General features: G+C 41.0%; 1 protein-coding gene across 1 annotated transcript in view; it reads left to right on the top strand.

Moving 5' to 3' along the window:
- The window catches only part of LOC106590046 (cadherin-18), a 390,157-nt gene that overhangs the window by 104,813 nt on the left and 263,751 nt on the right, over nucleotides 1-21,593 (top strand). Inside the window, exon 2 of the mRNA XM_045710800.1 lies at nucleotides 2,164-2,237. The gene's annotated coding sequence lies outside the window, so the exon portion shown is untranslated. The remainder of the gene's footprint in view (nucleotides 1-2,163; nucleotides 2,238-21,593) is intronic.

Here is a 21,593-nt window from a genome sequence, read left to right as displayed (position 1 = left end):
TCCCTTTGGTTTTTTCTTCAGGCGTTATTGTTTCTGCTTATATGTTTCATGTCTGTACGCTACTCGTGCTTCTTGTTTTGTTCCATGTTCATTTATTTATTCAATTCACTCCCTGTACTTGCTTCTCGATTATTAACGTACACGTTACAACAGTGTATGTGTGTGTTTGCCTGCTTGGGCTGCATGACTCATGCATGTACAGTAAAACGTTGTACATATTACATGGGAATGGACATCAAATCAATGAGATTACGACAAGGTTGACTTTACCGGAATATGTCCTTGGACCAATAAAGGTGTTTTTACCTTCCCCATTCCTACTGTATATTTAGCCCACCATGTAGAATAATGCAGTCCAATAAAGGGGTGATAATTTACATTGTTGAAGCTATAGTATGAGGACCACATTGGAAATAAGTCATAGACTATTTTTGCACTTAACCTCAATGATTCTTAATCAAGTGTATATTTTTGTTTGTGTTTTGTACCTTGTTTTAAATTATCAATGAAAATAACCTCTTAGTGCGGAATTCCCGTTAACGGGATCAAATTTGACAACATCCGGTGAAATCAGAGCGCGCCAAATTCGTAATATTAAACATTCATGAAAATACAAGTGTCTTACATTGTTTAAAAGCTTAACTTCCTGTTAATCCAGCCGCTTTCTCAGATTTCAAAAAGGCTTTACGGCAAAAGCATACCATGCGATTATCTGAGGACAGCGCCCCACATACAAAAGCATTACAAACATTTTCCAAACAAGCAGAGGCGTCACGAAAGTCAGAAATAGCGATAAAATAAATCACTTACCTTTGAAGATCTTCCTCTGTTTGCAATCCCAAGGTTCCCAGCTACACATCAAATGGTTGTTTTGTTCGATAAAGTCCTTCTTTATATCCCAAAAAAGTCATTTTAATAGCGCGCTTGATTCAGTAATCCCCCTGTTTCCCTCATTCAAAATGCATACAAATGAATCCCAAAAGTTACCAATAAACTTCGCCCAAACAAGTCAAACAATGTTTCTAATCAATCCTCAGGTACCCTAATACGTAAATAAACAATACAATTTTAGACGGAGAATAGTGTGTTCATTATCGTAGATAAATAACAAAGTGTGAGCCCTCATCCACGCGTGCCACAATACTACAGTCAAAATGGGAGCCACCTAGAAAAACTGCAAATTCTAGCTCATTTTTCAAAAAACAAGCCTGAAACTCTTTCTAAAGACTGTTGACATCTAGTGGAAGCCCTAGAAACTGCAATCTGGGAGGTATTCCTTTGATTTTCCCATAAACAAGGATTTGGATGGGCAGACACCTCAAAAAATAAATCCAGATGTATTCTCCTCGGGTTTTTGCCTGCCATATCAGTTCTGCTATACTCACAGACATTATCTTAACAGTTTTAGAAACTTCAGAGTGTTTTATATCCAATACCATCAGGTATATGCATATCCTAGCTTCTGGGCCTGAGTAACAGGCAGTTTACTTTGGGCATGTCAGTCATCCGAATTACCAAATACTGCCACTGGCCCTCAAGAAGATAAACTAAACAAAAAAATGGTACAGTAGAAGGTGGAATTGGCTTCCTTGTACAGCATTCATTAGGGGTTTATTTGGTTATTTGTAATTTAATCAGATTACTTTCAAGTATTTTTGAGAAAGGAATTTAGCCAAAGCTGTGTAAGTTACCGTGGGCTGATAAACAATGACAATAAAAGTTTTCATTTGAATAACTTCTAATTCTGCCAGATGTCGATTTCATGATTATAATGGGAAGCAATTTGATGTTTTCACCAATAATAAACTGTGACAGTGTGCTGCAAAGAAATAATTGGCGAAAAAATATGCGTTTACCTCCATAGGTTTTGAAAACTTGTGTGTACTGAATTCTGAAAACCTCTACTTTAGGTAGCTTCTAGCTTGTTTTATGGTACTCCCTGACAAAGACCATGCTGAAACAGAGTTTAATAATATTGTTCTATTGAACACGATACAATAATAAAGCATTTATCCTCCCTGTGTTTTGAGCTTCTAGGTTTTCAGGTGGAATGGGTTGTCTTGTGGCAATGTGTCTCACAGATTCAAAGCTGTACTCCGCATTATAGACATTTCAGTGGTCAAAACAATAACAAACAGTATTCTCTTTTCCTTTCTCTTTCAGAGGATAAGTGGTGACCATTGGGAGACCAAGGACATTGATCTATGTGAGGAGGGTCCACAGTGCCAAACAACAATGTGAGCTGTCTAATGTTTCTAGAAGTGATAGCAGTAAATAACAAGCACATATCACACAGATGGGTGTGATACAGTAGCTGCACTGAAGCTTCCATTGTGTGGATTGTTTGTCCACTCCACATGTGTAGCCTCCAATGTACAAAGCAGATTTCTTTGGTCTAGATGCCACTCTTTCCCTACCTTGAGTGGTGAGTGTGAGCGCAATAACTAGCGTTCGTGAGTCCGTGCAGGTATCCGTGCGTGTCTGTCTGTGTCTGTGTATGGTGAGGTGGAGGGGTCATGTCTCACAGTGTGAGTGTTATACAGTCTAACAACCAAAACTGAGCACCTTTTCACACAAACAAATCCGCCCTGTAGCTGTGTGTGGCTGTGGATTGAATTATTTATGCGAGAGCAAGGCCTTGGAGGTAACAGTATTGAAGGGTGTGATGCAGTGTGTGTTGTTCGGTGTAGAAAACTGTTCCAATGTGTATAAAAGAACCCTAACCTGTTGAGTTCTGGTTCATAGGTATGCACACAGTTGCTGTTTCCATTAACTTGCCCAGTGATTTTTTTTGTTGACATTTAGAACGTTTGCATAGAAAATAGATGCTTACACTTGCCTGCTAGGGTGCGTTTCCATTTAACTATCTTGTGTCGATAAAAACAGCTGGACGTAATGATGTCACACCCAATTATTATTTTATTTTTTTTACAAAAACCTAACATTACAGTTTCCATTACAAATGTCTCCATGATTTTTCTTGCGACATTGTTTTTGTCGAATGAACCTGGGTCAATGGAAACCTACCTACTGTCACCAATTTCCCTCTCTACTTGTATAGGATTTGCAAGGCCAACAAAACACAAAGACAGTTAATGATTCTTTAACTGTGAGATATTGACCATGAATCCGATGAACAGTCGAAGGGGAAATTGGTGAATATACAGTATACTACCTACACTGTATTTTCTGCCATAGGGCCTAGTCAAAAGTAGTGCAGTATATAGCGAACAGGTGCCAATTTGGACTCAGATGGGAGTTTTGTTCCTCTAGATACTATGGGGATACTCTAAGTATACATACTGAGCCTATAGCTGAAATGACTTATTAAGTATAATTCTACCAACTAATCGAAATTACACACACTTTTAGAAGTAATGCCTGAGAAATAAAAACAGGCCTGGGGCACCTGTGGTTTTAAATGCCCTTTTATTCCCTTTTTTATGTAAAAAAGACATACTATGCAGTCTTGTTAATACAATTATGCATGTCACTTAATTTCATTTCCCTCTCATTTGATACGATTGCATGGTGATGGAGGAGTGTTTTGTAACATTTGCATTGCAGGCTTTACATACCAGGTTGTCATAGCGGCTAAACCGTTTATAATTATAAAAGCTCAAAAATGCATCAGAACAGTCAGTTTACATTCAGTTTTGTTTTTGCATAAAACACAGTGGTTATTTATTCAACACACAGTTTGTAAATGGCTCTCCTCTTTAGAGGAGTGGCATTTTGCAGCCATGTGATTGTGTGTCAGACATAAAAGGGCTGAGTGATAGGTGTTGTAAAACAGACAAAGAAATATGAATGTCTAAATTACCATCATGAATCACAATCAACGCTTTACAACATGCAAATAAGATTAATCAGTGATGTAGTGGTAAATAAAAGGTGGGTAAACGTTGATCACTGCGGTGAATAAAGTAATGCTTCTCACATTTTCTGATGCATTTTATGTGCATTCAAGGCACTTATGTGCATTTACTCTCCACTACACCACTGATTATCATGTATGACCATATCCAGTTAGGTTACTAATACAAAACATATTAGCTAGAAGTTTAGTTCTGTTTACAAGAGGAGAAAGTAAGATGACAAAGGACAATGAATGCTAATAAAGGCAAGAACCTGATAACCGAATATGCATTACCAGAAATATAGCAGCCATTACAACTACCATAATGTAAAGGGGACGAGTGTACTCCAGCCTACGTAGAACCGAGAAATCAACTTTATGGCTGTTTAGAATGACATTAACAGATGGTAGCATTATTCATTCATCTCTTTTATTTATTTATTTATCGGCAAAGACGAAAGAAAGTCAGGCTGCGGCTCTCAAATCCCTTTGATTTATAATGGATGAATGTGTATAGTACATGTAGTAAACCTTGCCTTTGAAGGGAATTGTGTTGTGTGCCTGTGCCAAACAGTGCTGAACAATGCTGAACTGCACTACTCCGCATATAAGACAAACTAGCCAAATTAATCATCCCTTTGGTAGGACTGTATGGTTGTATTTTTTGTTTCATTTTCCCCGGGACACTATGATGACTTGCTGTGTCATAGCCTTTTCTAGCTAGACCATTCATCTTCAATGGGTGTGAAGGTTACGTCCTGCCTACAAGATCACCATTTATCATTGATTGCTGGTGTAACACTCTGATGCCATAGGAATGCGTCACACCTTGGTTGCTTTCTCTCGCTCTCTCTCTCCACTGTTCCCTTGATGTGGTACACAGCATACGTATATGTTTGCTCTGCAATTATGTTCTTGTTTGTATGCCTGTGTTTCTCTAGGCATGATTCTGTAAGTACTTTGTTTTTCTGAGAACTGTGCATGCGTGTGTGCGTGCGTCTGTGTTTTCTAAGGATCCATCTCTGATCGTGTGGAGAGTGTAAAGACAAGGTTTGCGTGCCAAATGGCACCTTATTCCATATATACTGTAGTGCACTACTTTTGACCAGAGCCCTGGTCAAATTAGTAAACCATATAGGGAATAGGGTATCATTTCGGACGCAACCCCACACTTCATGAGACAGCATTCTCCTCAAGGGGCTAATGTTCTCCCCTGAGGTCAGATGCATATTGAATTAAATCAAGTGGAATTGGGACTGCGAAACCGAATGAGAAATAAAATCTCTGACAGGCAGAAATACAGTTATCATATGTCAAAATACGTTAGACTTTCCTGCCTGATTGTAGACCAAAATTCTGAATATCATCTCTGAACATCAATGCTTACAATGACTCTTTCTTTCTTTACTGTAGTCATAATAATGATATATATGATTATATGATCATTCATAAATGTTTAATCATAAAATCCTTCCATTATTGGCAACTAAGGACTATATAAAAAAGGGAATTGGAAGATTGCTTATGGCTGTACATCGATGTTGATGATGGTGCACCCAATTCTCATAGAGGTCGTAATGCCATTGCATGTTTATACCATTGTTGCATGTGGCTGTGAGTTGAGGTTGAGGTTGTGGTGGTAAAGGGATAGGGACAGGGGTACATTGATACATTGATGAAATATATCAAAGGCAGGTCGAGGCAACTCAGCTCAGCTAATAAATCCTTTAATACATTGCATACTCAAACCTTCAATATTTTGTAAACTTTCATGGTAGAAAAGAGAGCAGCTTTCACAATCACATTGTTAATTACACATTTCCCTATACAATTTATTTCAATTATGTTGCTAAAAAGGCAACCCTTAATCATCATCCATTTGCTTAGTCCCCAATAGTGAACAGATGCCTGCAATATTGTAGCTTATAATTTTAAAGTAGGCAAAAGTACAACTGCCATACCCAGCATGGTGGTGTAGTGTGGTATAGTGACTTCCTCTCCTCAGGGAGCTCAAGTCAGGCAGCCTATAGTCCTGCCCTTGATAATTCGCCTCCTTCGCCCTGTCCTCTTTCTCCTTTCATATGTGTGTCACATTTCGTCACCACAGCTGACAAATGGCCAAGCTATGGAACAAAAGTAGGAGCGGAGTGTTACATGTATTTTTTGGGGGGTATTTACATGAAGCAATTATATTCCCTTTTTCTTATTCCATGCTAGAGGTAATTGCTTAAATACATTTTCCTCTGGAGACAGGCAGACCTCTTTTTGCGCAGTGGCCTCTCTTTCTTTTCTCTCTCTCTCTCTCTCTCTCTCCCCCTATCTCCCTCTTTATTTCCCTTCAGCCCTACCTCCCCCCTCCTTCTCCATCTCTCTCTCTCCCTCTCCCCATCCCCCCTTCTCCCCGCTGCATCCTTAAACATTGTCATCTGTGTTTCTGCGGAAGTGGAAGTAGATCGGCAGGGGCCCCAGTCTCTCAGCCACCACACAGCGGTCTGATCACACAGCAAAGAGGTGTGCTAGCTCCACAGACAGAAAGGCCCACGATGTAAATAAGGACGCCCCTTTGGCTTTCACTGCTACTTTGCTGCTGTGTTTGCAAAATAGGCAGCCACCAATGTGCCTGATGTTCTGATGTTAAATGCTTCCCCGCTGAGCCGGGTCCTCTGACATCAAATTAAGTCTTCATGTCATGATAAGAAAGAAAACGGAAAAAGAAACAATAAGTGGGGGTCAGAGAATAAAATGAAAACTAAATGTGGTCATCCTCGAATCAAAAGGGATGATTTGTAGCTAAGTGTTTTGAAGTGACAAAAGATGATCAGACAGAAAGGCAAGTGTCCTTTGTCCCCTTTTAGATCTGCTGTCCCTTGTCATTTAGTTTTGTATAGTGGACACAGACAGACACAGTGCTCAGGACAGCAGTGAATCAATACAGGCTGCTGGCTGTCTCCCATTATCCTAACAGCAGAATGATGAGTGGGCTCATCCACTCTGCCACTCTTCCCCCAGCATCAGGTCTCACTGGGTCGCGCCAGGCCACACCACGACACTCATTTTACCATTTATCACTCGCCATGTTTGATGTTTTTCATCAGCATAGTTGTCTCCATGGGCACTGAATAATTATAATGTCCCAATCAGGCACGGGCACAGATATCAAATCAAATGTATTTAAAAAGCCCTTTTTACATCAGCAGATGTCACAAAGTGCTTACACAGAAACCCAGCCTAAAACCCCAAACAGCAAGCAATGCAGATGTAGAACCTAGGAAGACACCTAGAGAGGAACCAGGCTCTCCACCCGGCTGTGCCAGTGGAGACTATAAGAGTACATGGCCATTAAGGACAGATTGTTCTTCAAGATGTTCAAACGTTAATAGATGACCAGCAGGGTCAAATAATAATCACAGTGGTTGTAGAGGGTGCAACAGGTCAGCACCTCCAGAGTAAATATCAGTTGGCTTTCAGAGGTCGACTCAGCAGGTGCGGTAGAGAGAGAGAGAGGGGGCGAGTCATAAACCGCAGGTCCAGGACAAGGTAGCACATCCGGTGAACAGGTCAGGGTTCCATAGCCGCAGGCAGAACAGTTGAAACTGGAGCAGCAGCATGACCAGGTGGACTGGGGACAGCCAGGAGTCATCAGGCCAGGTAGTCCTGAGGCATAACCCCACCCACTTTGCCAATGCACAATCCCCACACACAGAGATATCAACAGACCACCAACTTACTACCCTGAGACAAGGCTGAGTATAGCCCACAAAGATCTCCTCCACCGCATGAGCCCAAGGGGGCACAAGACCGGACAGGAAGATCGCGTAAGTGACTCAACCCACTCAAGTCGAGTATAGCACAGAAAAGCCTGGCACAACGTGACGCACCCCTCGTAGGGACGGCATGGAAGAGCACTAGTAAGCCGGTGACTCAGCCCCTGTAATAGGGTCAGAGGCAGAGAATCCTAGGGCTCAACTGCCCTGTGAAATGTGACCTCGCAGCTTGGTGGACTTCTACATGCATTGCCCACTGGCTACGGGCGGTGAGTTTAAATATTGTGGTAGGCTACTTTATGTTGAATCTGTCATGCCACCGTCAGGAATACAGAAGAGGGAAATTTGACTATTTGTTAGTAAGGGGCAGATCATAGAATCAGAATAAACTCAAATCAAGTAAAAACAAATATGTTTCGACAGCATAGCTAGCTTGCATTTGCTATGATCAGCTGATAGTCCATCCTTTTCGCAATGTCAATCATCTCTAGTCATCTCTAGTTAGTAGGCGTCACTGGCACAACTTGCTTACCATGTGTGATGAGTGATTGGGTTGTTGCAGAAAATAAATAAGCAGAGGCAGGTAGCCCCAACTACCTGGGGGGGGGGATTTGAGCACCTGCCACCCGAATGGTCTGTGCATGGCCCTGGTCGCGATACGATGTAAACTGTGGTCAATGTTTATCTTCGATTGAAAATATTGTTTAGTTTCTCTCCTTGTTTTTGGAAATGCAGGTTTTGGACATTGGCATTCAATTGCTTCGCTTCCTTGTGAGTTGTTATTGCACATCCTGAATATGCCAACCAGCTTAAACACCCATATATGTTTTTTTGTTTGTTGTAAAAGCCCATCAGCAACCCTTGTACATTCTGTCAGTATTTCCGCAACAAGCATGTGCAGTAGAGTGCAGCTGTGTTGTACTAAAAGAGGCTCCCGGCTGAATGGGTAGGACGTCTAGATTTGACTTATTAACAGTCTTAAAAGCAAATGTAATTGATAGAAGTGGGATGATAAAGGAATCAAATTAGTGATGCCATTAGGAAGACTGGGAGAGAGGAAATCTGTTGCAAAACCTATGGGAGGAGACCTCTTGATTAAATCCACTGTTAACATAATAGCTCATGGGTTAGAGGCATGATGCTTCTGCTATCTTTGTTGTGAGGGACGAGGAAAACAATCCATCAGTAGGGTGTATGTAAAGCTGAATACAATAGCCCCCTAGTCTCTCATGTGTAGTTCTTCTTCACTAAGATCATAGTAGGAGAACCAACATAAACACACATCAATATTGTTTTTTTTCTCCACCCCTAATTCAGAATACAGAATTTCAAAGCACTAACGTTAACACAGGTCCAGGAGCTTAGAGGCTTTCTGATTTACTCTAGTAATCCTATCTGTAACTCCTCTTACATGTGACTCCTGTAAGAGTAGGGTGACACTAATGCTACATAAGAAAATAAGAGGGAAATAAATAACTACTCAGAATCCTTAATTTGACTTCATTTGACCTTGTTTAAGAGTTGTTTTGGTTTAAAGTGATCAGATGCAAATTATGTGCATTTTTACTCACAGAGGATGTTGATGTCATCCACCCTAAGTATTAATTGCCTTGCATTCTGATTAGGGCTGTAATGGTATTAACTAGAATTGAACACACTTTAATGGTATTAACTAGAATTGAACACACTTTCTCCAAAGTGTACTGCCCCCAAAGCCAAATGTGGGCATATATTCTTGAATGAATTGGGAACATACACAAAAGTATGTAGTGGATTCGGCTATTTTAGCCACACCCGTTGCCGACAGGTGTATAAAATCGAGCACACAGCCATGCAAACACCATAGACAAACATTGGCATTAGAATGGCCTTACTGAAGAGCTCCGTGACTTTCAACATGCCACTTTTCCAACAAAATTTCTGCCCTGCTAGAGCTGCCCCGTTCAACTGTAAGTGCTGTTATTGTGAAGTGAAAACGTCTAGGAGCACCAACGGCTCAGCCACGTAGTCGTAGGCCTCACAAGCTCACAGAATGGGAACGGCGAGTGCTAAAGCACGTAGCCTGTAAAAATTGTTGCAACACTCACTACCGAGTTCCAAACTGCCTCTTGAAGCAACGTCAGTTCAATAATTATTTCTCAGGAGCTTCACAAAATGGGTTTCCATGGCTGAGCAGCTGCACACAAGCCTAAATTCTCTATGCACAATGCCAAGTGTCAGCTGGAGTGGGAATCTGGGTTTGGTGGATGCCAGGAGAACGCTACCTGCCCGAATATGTAGTGCCAACTGTAAAGTTTGCTGGAGGAGGAATAATGGTCTAGGGCTGTTTTTCATGGTTCAGGCTAAGCCCCTTAGTTCCAGTGAAGGGACATCTTAACACTACAGCATACAATGACATTCTAGACGATTCTGTTCCTTCAACTTTGTGGCAACAGTTTGGGGAAGGCCCTTTCCTGTTTCAGCATGATAATGCCCCCATGTACATTGTGGAAGAACTTGACTGGCTTGCACAGAGCCCTGATCTCAACCCCATCCAACACCTTTGGGAGGAATTGGAACGCTGACTGCGAGCCAGGCCTAATCGCTCAACATCAGTGCCTGACCTCACTAATGTTCTTGTGGCTGAATGGAAGCAAGTCTCCGCAGCAATGTTCTAACATCTAGTGGAAAGCCTTCCCAGAAGAGTGGAGGACGTTATAGCAGCAAAGGGGGAACCAACTCCATATTCATGCCCATGATTTTGGAATGCGATGTTCGAGCAGGTGTCCACATACTTTTAGCCGTGTAGTGTGGTAAGGAAGACATGGCTTGACCCAAATTATGAATGGTTGTGCATGGCAACTGGAGGTTAAAAGAAAATGGCTTCTAGGAAAGAAAATTTGTATTTTCCTTGGCATCCAGTACCAATCACTGTTGTGTATTGGAAATTGTGATTTCCAAAGATTGGGCTCAACATAATACAGCACGGCTATCTGCAGCACTGTGGGGAGGAAAATGGCTTTCAATAAATTACATTGAAGTTTATACATCAGTGATGATAAGGGCAGTACGGGCCTGCCAACTCTAGAAACAAGATTGAACTGCTCCGTCTCCCACAATATGAAGAAATTAAGTATTCTATTCATTTTCTGCTGCAGATGCATATGTAGAGGTAAATGAAATCAGAAGATTTAATTTAAAAGCAATGTGACAGAGTAAATAAAAGTAAAGGAACTTCATATTACTGTAGCTACTCTACACAGGCAGGTACTGTATCAGTTGGGATTCAATGTGAATATTTGTCTGTATATATAACTGGTGGGCCTATAAGAATAAAAGTGTTTCAGTATTCTGGAGGCAAATAAGCGTAAATAGTACTTTATTGATGCTATTAAATTAAGTTGACGGTTTAGTCCATAATCCTCTCAATGATTAGATGAACAATTGTCAATGTCAATCGGGGCTCCTTAGGGTCTGGAACAAGTCACATCAATCTGCTCTGTTGCTGTGTGTTTAAAAAGAAATAGACACCTTGCAGCACCGAAATGGCAACATACAAGTGTCAAACAAACTGTTGATAAACCCTTTCAAAGATTTCAAGCATCTGTCATACAATTTTAGCTTCTCCTGCCTCCAACCATAGTAGTTGGCAGAGTGGCTTCAGTGTTAAGAGCTTACTGTACATCCCCTGTATAGTGTGCAATTTCAATAGGTACAGATGAGTCATAGGCTACCCATTGAAACTGATGGGCCAAGTGCCTTCTCTATTTTATCAATGTTTATGATAAAAATACAGAAGATACACATAACAAATTCCAAGACTTCTAAATAATGCAAAGATATTGAATTTGGTTATTACTGACATTTGAAGTGCTGTCTAGTCTACTCTCCTCTTTTGACATTGGATTTGGCCATCAGAGTCCGCGCTTTTTGGGGGGTGGATGACACCATTGCTTGAACTGATGGGCAGCCTCTGAAATGACACCCTAATCCGTACATAGTGCACTACTTTTGACCAGGGCCTATAGGGACACAACCCTAGTTTTAGTGTCTGTCCAGAGATCAATTAGGTTAGGAGTGAACAGCCTGAGAGGAAGTGATGCAATTAGAGCTGCAGTGTCGGAGGACTGTGTATCCATCCACAAGTTAATTTATCACCAATTAAAAACAAATAGACTTTGCACTGGTGTGATCATCAGCTTCAACATTTTTCTATTGAATCTTTATCAACAGTTCATTATTGGTTCGTGAAGAAAAGGAATAAGAAGGAAGCTTTCAGCATGATGCTCAGAGTAAATTCCTGATGTAGGATAGGCAAGACAAATATGGAGATGTGAGTTTAACTATCTACCCTCTCATGTGTTTCAATTACAAGAGGGGAAAGCATATCCGAATGGACCCAGATAGCTAAAGCAAGCTATCTGAACAACCCAATCATATTTCTAAATGTGAAACAAACACAGTTGCCATCTGAAAATTGTGAATTACTACCACCACAGACATACATCTCGCCAAGCTAATGATAGGCAATATAGTAAAAAACTGAAATTGGAAAGGGAAAAATATGTACAAATGCTTTACAGTTGAGTTCAGTGCTGGCTGCCTTATCCTTTGAGTAATTGTCAATTGGGCAGGTTTTGCCATTTTAGTATCAAATGAACGCACTCACTCCTATCTTGAGTTTGTTGCTCCCATAGTGGAGCCGCATAAAGCATCAGTGACTGGAGAAGGTTGAGGAGAATTGATGGAGGCTGGGGTTTTATAGGGAAAGATTCACAACCTGACACCCCTACATCACTGTTCAGGGTGAAGGTGTTGTCGCCTGAGACCCAACCGGGCCCTATTAATTTATACTGCTTCACAGGAATGTGTTACCAAAGAGAAATGTAGCCAATAATACGGATGTGTTGTAAATTATCAAGTCTCTATTCCAAGCATGTGTCCCTCATCTCTGTGTAGAGTTGATAAATGGAGCATATGATTGGATGTGTACATTTCTTATGAAAGCATTGGATAATAACGTTCATAATCTAAATTATAAGCTGAGAATTTTCACTGGCAGTGTGAAATTGTTCATTACTAAGCAATGTGTAGTGCAAACATTTCAAAAAGTGACATTGTTTGTAGAGAGTGTTTGGAAAGAAAGCACACAGGATTCCACAGTTGCATTTAACCCCTACTCATCCCAGACTCAAAACTATGTGACACATTGAAAATAAAGAGCAACGAAAGAGAAGTGATGAACAAGAATAATGTTTGCTATTAATTAACTATTGAAATTGGCAAGCAGCTCCAACTCATTGCAGAGAGTGTGACCCTTAGCTTTGCTGAGGAAAACCATTTCAATGCTCTTATCCTTTTTATTCATTTATAATGTCCTGTCCCCTATATGCCTACTCTCAGTATGTGCCATTATCTCGGAGGTTGCTTGCAGTTAGCCTTTCCACTGTTCATGTGTGTTAATGGACATGAGTTCACCTGGAGATGCTTTGATCTAGGGTGCGTCTCAAATTACACCCTATTCGCTATATAGTGCAGTACTCCCTACTTATAGAGGGAATAGTGTGCCATTTGGGACAGAAACCTATTTCAATGGGAAAATAGAGAAAAGGTACTGAGAGTGGTTTGGCTTTTGTTTCTGTGGATTGTACTGTACAGTATTTAATTGGAGAAATGTATTTCATATTGTGTAGCGTCTTTCTGTAATCCAATTCCTATTCACCTACTTCCATTAGCCCCTTAGGATGTTACAATAAGATCAGTATCTTATAGGAGCTAACTAGTCTCTATGCATCTTCCAAGATACAACTGGACTGACTGTCAGTTTGGAATTTGCCTGTTTTTCGTCTTGTAAATATGTGAGAACTACGTCAGAGTTAGCTGCCGATCGGTTTCTGAGACAATGTGACTTGATTTTTGTTGGCTGCGTGTCATTCTCCATGCAGAGATTGTGCTGTGTGGATGTCATATCAAATTGCATCTCCAGATTGAAACAGAACAACAGAGAAATACCTACATATCCAAACATATCATCTACTAACATGTCTATTTACATGGAACAACGTTAAAAAAAGACACAAAGGTACTGACGCTAATGTAAGCTTGTTACAGTATAAATATTCTGCAAAATTAGACAGTATTTCAACCAAATATTTACAACATTCTCTCTTCATATAGTATGGTTAGCAATGTTTACATCAATATTTGTGGAATAAACTATTGTGTCTCTGTGATATGTGGAAAACTAGGGATGTGTCCCAAATGGCACCCTATTCCCTATATATTGTACTAATTTTGACCAGAGCTCATCAGAAGTAATAGACTATACATTGGAACATAGCCTAAGATGACGCCGAAGCAGAAGGCAGATGTTTTACGTGCCCCCAACCGATTGTGTTTTTTTGTTTATTTATCTGCGTTGTTTGTAACTTATTTCTTTACTAATTTTGTACACAATGTTGCCGCTACCGTCTCTCATGACCAAAAATAACTTCTAGACATCAGGACTGTGATTACTCACCACCAACTAGCAGAATCCTTTTTCTTGTTTAACGACTCTGACGAGCCCGAGGCGGAGGATATACGGCTCCCTCGGGAACAGGCCCCGACCCCCGTGATCAATGTGAAGAGGAGGCCGGAGAAAGAGAGGCCATGGAGAGCGGGCTGCCTTCTGAGAAGTCGGAGGTATTCGAATAAACCCCCACTTCCCTCAATTCTGCTAGCAAACATGCAATCTTTGGACAATAAAATCGACGAGTTACGGGGAAGATTAACCTGTTATGGCTAGGGGGCAGTATTTTCACGGACGGATAAAAAACGTACCCGATTTAATCTGATTAGTACTCCTGCCCAGAAACTAGAATATGCATATAATTATTAGCTTGGATAGAAAACACTCCAAAGTTTCTAAAACTGTTTGAATGGTGTCTGTGAGTATAACATAACTCATTTGGCAGGCCAAAACCTGAGAAGATTCTGTACAGGAAGTACCCTGTCTGACCATTTCTTGGCCTTGTTGATTATCTCTATCAATTACAGGGGATCTCTGCTCTTACGTGACACTTTCTACGGCTCACATGGACTCTCAGAAGGCGGCAAAATGCTGAATCGTGGCTTTATTGGAGGGAAACGATTTCCTCAACATCAACGCCATAGTAAAACGCTGTTTTTGGATATAAATATGAACTTGATAGAACAAAAAATGCATGTATTGTCTAACATAATGTCCTAGGAGTGTCATCTGATGGAGATTGTCAAAGGTTAGTGCATAATTTTAGCCGGTTTTCTGCTTTTGGTGACGCCTGTCTTTGAATTGACAAAACATTACACACAGCTATTGTCAATGTACTCTCCTAACATAATCTAACTTTATGCTTTCGCCTTAAAGCCTTTTTGAAATCGGACAACGTGGTTAGATTAAGGAGATGTTTATCTTTCAAAGGGTGTAAGATAGTTGTATGTTTGAGAAATTTGAATTATGACATTTAATTGTTTTCAAATTTGGCGCTCTTGATATTTCACCGGTTGTTGATAGGGTGTACCAGGGGTGGGACGCTTGCGTCCCACATAGCCCATAGAGGTTAACAGTATGAATACTGTAATGTCAAATGTCTCGAGTAGCCTAGACAATATTTCATTTATAAACATCTTTACATAACCATTGCAGCTTTTCTGGCCATGATGAGTTCATATTCCTGAAGTAGCCAAACAACAAATTACCATGTGCATCTTTCATTTAAATGGGCCTATTAGATAGTCTATTCTAATTTCAAATTTTGCTCTATGGAGGAGGGAGTGCGGTTTATAGCATACAGTATAATTTAACAGGTGGACAGTTTATATTTTGCATTGAAGTGTGTAGGCTACCACTGTTAGTAGGCCTACAGTAGTTTTCATTTTTCTCAGAGTAGAGAATGTTTCCGAATTTGCTGGCAGTGCAGCATATTTAGGTTCAGGAGGAAGTAAATGCAAAACATAATTGATTTCAAACTATCTGTTTACAGGTCCACATCAATTTGCTATATTTTTTTATTTCAGAAACGGTCAGATATAGCAAATGTCACTACAAAAAATAAACATTCTGCCAACAATTTGATCAAGTTTGCCATTAATATTTGCTTTAGATATATATCTTGGCATATATTTCCAATACTTCCAAAGTATACTGCAAATAATGGCATTATAGTCACCATAAAAGGTGAATGATGGGCATTATTCAGGAAGAGTTATAATTCACGTTTACGGGAGCAAAGTTTTACGCCTCACAAGTCCTCAACTGGCAGCTTCATTAAATAGTACCCGTAAAACACCAGTCTCAACGTCAACAGTGAATAGGTGACTCCATGATGCTGGCCTAGGCAGAGTTCCTCTGTCCATTGTCTGTGTTCTTTTGCCCGTCTTAATCTTTTACTTTTATTGGCCAGTCAGAGATATGGCTTTTTCTTTGCAACTCTGCCTAGAATACCAGTATCCCGGAGTGGCCTATTCACTGTTGACGTTGAGACTGGTGTTTTACGGGTACAATTTAACCTGTTATGGCTAGGGGGCAGTATTTTCACGGCTGGATAAAAAACGTACCCGATTTAATCTGGTTACTACTCCTGCCCAGTAACTAGAATATGCATATAATTATTGGCTTTGGATAGAAAATACCCTAAAGTTTCTAAAACTGTTTGAATGGTGTCTGTGAGTATAACAGAACTCATATGGCAGGCAAAAACCTGAGAAGATTTCATGCAGGAAGTGGCCTGTCTGACAAGGTGTCGTTCTTCTTGTCTCTGTTTATTGAAGAGTGAGGATCTTAGCTGTCCCGTGACACTTCCTACGGCTGCCATAGGCTCTCAGAAGGCGGCAAAACGCTGAATCGTGGCTTTGCAGGCTCTGGCTGAAACAAAGTAGCGCGTTTGGGTAGTGGCTGGTTACAGTACTGTGAGACTCAGGCTCGTACCCGCGTCGACCGAAAGCTTTGTTTTCCTTTGTCTGTTTAGCTAAACGGAGATTCCCGGTCGGAATATTATCGCTTTTTTACGAGAAAAATGATTTTAAACAACGGTTGACATGCTTCGAAGTACGGTAATGGAATATTTAGAAATCTTTTGTCACGAATTGCGCCATGCTCGTGACCCTGATTTACCATTTCAGATAGTGTCTGGAACGCACGAACAAAACGCCGCAATTTGGATATAACGATGGATTCTTTTGGACCAAACCAACATTTGTTATTGAAGTAGCAGTCCTGGGAGTGCATTCTGACGAAGACATCAAAGGTAATGAAACTTTTGTAATAGTAAATCGTAGTTTGATCAGGGCTAAACTTGGTCGGTGTCTAAATGGCTAGCCGTGATGGCTGGGCTATCTACTGAGAATATTGCAAAATGTGCTTTCACCGAAAAGCTATTTTAAAATCGGACATATGGAGTGCATAGAGGAGTTCTGTATCTATAATTCTTAAAATAATTGTTATGTTTTTTGTGAACGTTTATCGTGAGTAATTTAGTAAATTCACTGGATGTTTGCGGGGGGTATGCTAGTTCTGAACGTCACATGCTAATGTAAAAAAGCTGGTTTTTGATATAAATCTGAACTTGATTGAACAAAACATGCATGCATTGTATAACATAATGTCCTAGGGTTGTCATCTGATGAAGATCATCAAAGGTTAGTGCTGCATTTAGCTGTGGTTTTGTTTTTTGTGACATTATATGCTAGCTTGAAAAATGGGTGTCTGATTATTTCTGGCTGGGTACTCTGCTGACATAATCTAATGTTTTGCTTTCGCTGTAAAGCCTTTTTGAAATCGGACAGTGTGGTTAGATTAACGAGAGTCTTGTCTTTAAAATGCTGTAAAATAGTCATATGTTTGAAAAATTGAAGTTTTCGGATTTTAGAGGAATTTGTAATTCGCGCCACGCCCATCATTGGATATTGCAGCAGGTGGTCCGCTAGCGGAACGTCTAGATGTAAGAGGTTAAACTACCAACGGGACATTAAAAACTGGAACATCTTATGCTTCACGGAGTCGTGGCTGAAAGATGGCAATATCAACATACAGCTGGCTGGTTATATGATGTACCGGCAGGATAGAACAGTGGCGTCTGGTAAGAAAAGGGGCGGCGGACTGTGTATTTTTGTAAATAACAGCTGGTGCACTATATCTAAGGAAGTCTCAAGTTATTGCTCGCCTTAGGTTGAGTATATCATGATAAGCTGTAGACCACACTACCTACCGAGAGAGTTCTCATATGTATTCTTCATAGCTGTTTACATACCACCTCAGTCAGAGGTTGGCACTAAGATACCATTGAATGAGCTGTATTCCGCCATAAGCAAACAAGAAAACGCTCACCCAGAGGCGGCACTCCTTGTAGCCGGGGACTTTAATGCAAGCAAACTTAAATCAGTTTTACCAAATTTCTATCATCATGTTAAACGTGCAACCAGAGGGAAAATAACTCTAGACCACCTATACTCCACACACAGAGATGCATACAAAGCTCTCCATTTGGAAAATCTGACCATACTTCTATCCTCCTGATTCCTGCTTACAAGCAAAAATTAAAACAGGAAGCAACAGTGACTAGATCAATAAAAAAGTGGTCAGATGAAGCAGATGCTAAGCTACAGGACTGTTTTGCGAGTACAGACTGGAATATGTTATGGATTCCTCCAACTGCAATGTGGAGTACACCACATCTGTCATTGGCTTCATCAATAATCAATCAATCAGTGACCGTACGTACATACCCCAACCAGAAGCCATGGATTACAGGCACCATCCACTCTTAGCTAAAGGGTATAGCTGCCGCTTTCAAGGAGCGGGACTCTAACCCGGAGGCTTATAAGAAATCCCGCTATGCCCTCCGACGAACCATCAAACAGGCAAAGCGTCAATACAGGACTAAGATTGAGTCATACTACACCTGCTCTGACGCTCGTCGGATGTGGCAGGGCTTGCAAACCATTACAGACTACAAAGGGAAGCACAGCCGAGAGCTGCCCAGTGACATGAGCCTACCAGACGAGCCAAACTAGGCCAGTTTTAGGAAGAGTCATTCCAAATGTCTTCCATTTAAGAATGATGTTGGCCACTGTGTTCTTTGGTACCCTTCCCCAGATCTGTGTCTCGACACAATCCTTTCTCGGAGCTCTTCAGACAATTCCTTCAACGTCATGGCTTGGCTTTTGCTCTAACATGCACTGTCAAATGTGGGACCTTATATAGACACGTGTGCGCACTTCTAAATCATGTCCAATTAATTGAATTTACCACAGGTGGACTCCAATGAAGTTGTAGAATCAATGGAAACAGGATGGCAACTCCAAGTGGGAGTGAAAATATTAATTTAATTCATTGTAGAATAAGGCTGTATCGTAACAAAATGTGTAAAAAGTGAAGGGGTCTGAATACTTTACGAATGCACTGTATAATGTTGCGTCATCTGCATACATAGACACACAGGCTTTAATCAGTGCCAGTGGCAGGCCATCAGTAAAGAAAATGTAGTAATGGGCCTGGACAGCTGCCCTGGTGTATGCCTGACTCTACCTGCATTATGTTGGAGAGGCTTCCATTAAAGAACAGCCTCTCTGTTCTGGTAGACAGTTAACTCTCGAACCATGAGATAGCAGAGGACGTAACATATCAATAATGTTAAAAAACCTATAGGCCTATATATGCTCTGTATGGAGCTGGCTGGAGGGAGCAAGAATGTTATCCTTGTGAAATTGGCCAATGATGACCATAGAGTTTGAAAAGTCAAAAGGAGAGTTTTTCTATGTGTTTCTATGTTAATGTCAGCCACTATATGACAGGTTCATTCATTAAGGTTAAAGTTTGATGCCCTCTGGTAGCATTTTCTAAGCAACACATAAATTGTAAGCTACCTTCATTAGATACATTTCAATTTCAAAACTTTACTCCTACAGAACCATGGGATTCTGATTCAGGTTACTACTACAGAGCCAGAGCAACAGAAGGTAAAGAAAAGTTTTCGTTCCCAATAATATGTCTGACTGAAAATTGAGTGAGTGGTTGCCTCTTAAACTCTGCGGACCTGGTACCCGGCCCAAAACAACCTCTCAGAGTTTATTTCACAGATATAAATGTTTGTCTTTTGGGAATGGAATCATACAGTACTTATCTCCCATCTGGCATGGGGACTGTAGAGGAGACTGCAGAGGATTCTGGCCAGAAGAGTCATTTCCTGCAAAAAGCGAACATTTGTAAATAGTACACAAAGAACACTTTTTGACTATATGTGTACATACACTCTCAGGGACACTAGGGGGCCATTATTATGGGGACATTGGCATCTAGCACCCTTTTTCTGATCTGTTATTTTATCTCAAATTAATTGAGTTGAGTCACATTTCACCTTCATCTAATACTGTCTATGACTACATTCCAAATGGCACCCTATTCCCTACATCTGGAAAAAGGTGCTGTTTGGGACACCTAAAGGTAAGCACAATGCGCAGCTAGGCATGCAGGCTGCAGAAGGCACTCTGTCCATAACTGCCATGTCCACGTATTGAGTCCATAGCCCTCCTTGAGGTGTGTTGGCAGGGATAGCTCCACAGACACCTCAGCCACCCCGGGGCCTGGTGACTGAGGATATCCAATTTGTAAGTCGCTCTGGATAAGAGCATCTGCTAAATGACGTAAATGTAAATGTAATATCCTAGTGCCAGAGACTAGATAGATGGTATTTGAACCCCATTGTTACACAGCCCCATATATTATTTGGCAACCTATCATTAATTGGCATGAAAGCTACCATGTGGCTGCAGGGCCTAGCTAGCTACCTTCTGGTTGGTTTTAACACTGGAATGTCATGTATTAATCATGTACAAAAGATCAGAGTGTGTATCCCATTTGAAGCATGTTCCTATCTGACACATTTTCAGCATTACACTGTCATTTATTTTTTCACTTCAAGTGTTCTCTTCTAGACACTTTCCCATTGCATTTGGACAGCGGTTCACAATATGTACTCTGAAGGCCAACACATTCAAAATGCAAAGCTAAATGGTAGATAGCAGCATGTTTTGTGGAGACTTGAAATGTGATGTTCTGTCACACTCTCCACATTCCAAATGGAACCCAATTCCCTATATAGCACACTACTTCTGACCAGAGTAATTTAAATAAATAGTGCACTGTATAGGAAATAGGGTGCCATTTGGGACACAGCCTATATTTTACCCTTCCAGTCTCATATACACTGAGTATACAAACATTAAGAACACCTGCTGTTTTCATGACATAGATTGACCAGGTGAATCCAGGTGAAAGCTTTGATCTCTTATTGATGTGACTTGTTATATCCACTTAAATCAGTGTAGATGAAGGGGTGGAGACAGGTTAAAGAAGGATGTCTAAGCCTAAAGAGAATTGAGACATGGATTGTGTATGTGTGCCATTCAGAGGGTGAATGGGCAAGACTAATTATTTAAGTGCCTTTGAATGGGGTATGGTAGTATGTGCCAGGCACATCGGTTTCTGTCAAGAATTACAACGTTGCTGGGTTTTCACACTCAACAGTTTCCTGTGTGTATCAAGAATGGTCCACCACCCAAAAGGACATCCAGCCAACTTTACACAACTATGGGAAGCGTAGAGTCCCACAGTGGAGGTGTCATAATACTTCTCTAAGGCCATACAAACGCTTCACATCGCGTGGCCGCTGCCACTCTAACCTGGTGGTCCCAGCGCGCACGACCCACGTGGAATTCCAGGTCTCTGGCAGCCTCTGGAACTGCCGGTCTGCGGCCAACAAGGCAGAGTTCATCTCAGCCTATGCTACCCTCCAGTCCCTCGACTTCTTGGCGCTGACGGAAACATGGATTACCACAGAAAACACTGCTACTCCAACTGCTCTCTCCTCGTCTGACCACGTGTTCTCGCACACCCCGAGAGCATCTGGTCAGCGGGGTGGTGGCACTGGAATCCTCATCTCTCCCAAGTGGACATTCTCTCTTTCTCCCCTGAC

This window comes from Salmo salar, chromosome ssa29 (genome assembly GCF_905237065.1).
Source record: "Salmo salar chromosome ssa29, Ssal_v3.1, whole genome shotgun sequence".
NCBI lineage: Eukaryota > Metazoa > Chordata > Actinopteri > Salmoniformes > Salmonidae > Salmo > Salmo salar.
This window is presented reverse-complemented; position numbering and strand designations above follow the sequence as displayed.